This window comes from Cryptotermes secundus, unplaced genomic scaffold (genome assembly GCF_002891405.2).
Source record: "Cryptotermes secundus unplaced genomic scaffold, Csec_1.0 scaffold1720, whole genome shotgun sequence".
In the NCBI taxonomy this organism is placed as follows: domain Eukaryota; kingdom Metazoa; phylum Arthropoda; class Insecta; order Blattodea; family Kalotermitidae; genus Cryptotermes; species Cryptotermes secundus.
In genome coordinates, this window is record NW_019739001.1 from 944410 (window position 1) to 946991 (window position 2582).

Consider the following 2582-nt stretch of genomic DNA (forward strand, 5'->3'; position numbering starts at 1 on the left):
GATGATGATGATGATGATGATGATGTTGATTGTGGAAAAATTTGTGAAATGAGAATTGACAGGGAGTCATCTTCTAATCCAGGGTATATCCCAGAGTTTTCCTGGAGGGACTGAGGAAACTACTAGAATATTCAGTTAGCAAATTCGAGGTTTGAACTGGGGACCTACCGAATACAGGTCATGAGATGTACCGCTTGAAAGAACTTGCATGTTCTTTTATGAGAAAAAATGATACAAGTTTTAAAATAGGAATGATTCCTTAAGGCCGTATAGTGTGGTCCGACGTTTCGGAAGAACGTTCGGTTTCTATTTTCAGGGAAAAAATGGAGGTAACACTTTTCTACGAAAATTTCTATAATCATCAACCATACTTCACGGCGTCACATCCCAGAAGATGGTATTGTTTATAATTACCGCCTTGGGATATTAAAATCTCACAACTACAGTAATTAACGTGAATTCTAAACCATATTTCAAACACTTACAGTTTGTAATGCATCCCCCTCCCATTCTGAAGAGAGTATTGTGTAATTGTGTAATTGTGTAACTGCGTAATTCTCTTCTTGAATAAATAATGGAGTTCGGTGGAAGTATAACACAGATAAATTCCCATCATTTTCGGACCTGCCTGCACCCGAAATTCGCCGCCTCCTCTTCATATTCACAAAACGGTCATTAATTTCTAAACTGCGGAGGAGGAATGGAAGTCTCTTGTGTCCTCAGAAGAACTCCAATTAAGACGGAGAAGCCGTGAAATGTGGGTGGGTTTCTTAGATAAGTTTACTCCCACGGCTTGTGGAATAAGGAGCAGTGGTTGAGAGGTGGGGAGAATGCAAACCGCCTTACAGTATTCTTTAAAGAAGAAAATATTGGGATTAAACTCGTTCGCTCAAACTTCAAAACGCATGAAGCACCAAAGTGTAAGTTTACGGGGAGGGGAATAATAATGATTGTGTTGAGTGCTAAGATGGAGGACAAATCTTTCTACAGCTTTGAATCTGCTTTAGTATTTTTTTAATTGCTAGTGGGGTGGGACTAAGACCCTTGTACTGCGGCCACTTCTGGCCTATTGTACCAGCCCCAGATGATAGGTGAGGGTGATTGTGGAGCAATTGGTGGAATGAAGATTGGCATTAGTGTCTAATCGTAAAATTTTCTAAATATTTCTTAATAAATAAGGTGTGAAATGTTGACTTGTACTCTTCTCCAAGTATAATTAGAATTATCAAGTTAAGGAGGAGCAGGGCATATAGCACGAATGAGGGAGAAGACGTATTCATATAGGATACTGGTGGGAAAGCCAGAAGGAAAGAGACCACTGGGAAGACCAAGGCGTAGGTGGGTGGACAATATTAAAATGGATCTTAGAGAGATAGGGTGCGATGATATGGATTGGATTGATCTGGCTCAGGATAGGAACCAGTGGAGGGCTCTTGTGAACACGGTGATGAACCTTCGGGTTCCATAAAATGCTGGGAAATTCTTGAGTAGCTACAGAATTGGCGGTTGCTCAAGGAGGGCTCAGCTCCATATGTAGATAAGTAAGTAAGTAATGTTGACTGGGTTGATTAAATCAAGATAGTGTTCAGTGTCTGGTACTTGCGAATAAAATTGAGGGGTTCCACGAGTGTAAGGGAAGGAGATGACAAATAAATGAAGCTACATCTGATTTGTAGGACCAGCCCGCTGAAACAGAACAGGAAAGTACTACATTACACACTAAACTCAGTGCGTGGTTCTTATGTTGAATAATTCCAGGCAGAGCACGGCTCACTGGTAGTGCGCGCATGTTATCCCGGGGAACACAATAGGCTGCCGGAATGAGCTCCCGTTTCTGGGTGCAGTGTTCCCATGAATATTCAGTGCTTGGCAACGGATCACCGCGGGTTTCAACCTGAAAAGCGCATTTACTTTCACTGACTCGTAAATTAAACTGTATTTAATACGAGAACAAGAGAAGTCCATTACAGATATTTTATATATACTTACGTCTTCTGTGATTATAAAATTAAATGAAACAGATTCCATATAGTAGAATTCCTTCAATACAAGCTTCTAGTAGCGCAACTGGTCAAGAAATCTCCATAATTTTATGGAATTCACGGATATATTAACGTGTTTAGAAGAATCTGTTTACGGTTCCTGTCCGTGACCTTATAAGTTCAGTCCACATTAGATTTCTACAAAGTTACATCTTTAGTATTTAACTCCATCTACGCCTACTATTTTTTTAATGCTAGTGGGGTGGGACTAAGTCCCTTGTACTGCGGCCACTTCTGGCCTATTGTACCAGCCCCAGATGATAGGTGAGGGTTATTGTGGAGCAATTGGTGGAATGAAGATTGGCAAGGGAAACCGAAGTACTCGGAGAAAACCTGCCCCAGCGCCACTTTGTCCACCACAAATCCCACTTGACCAGACCCGGGATCGAACCCGAGCCGCCGCAGTGGGAAGCCAGCAACTAACCGCTTGTGCTATGGCGCAACCCTCTACGCCTAAGCCTCCCAAACCATCGCTTTCGTTTCCCTCCAATATCCCATATGTATTCCCCGTCTCCCCCATTTGTGCTACATGCCCTGACC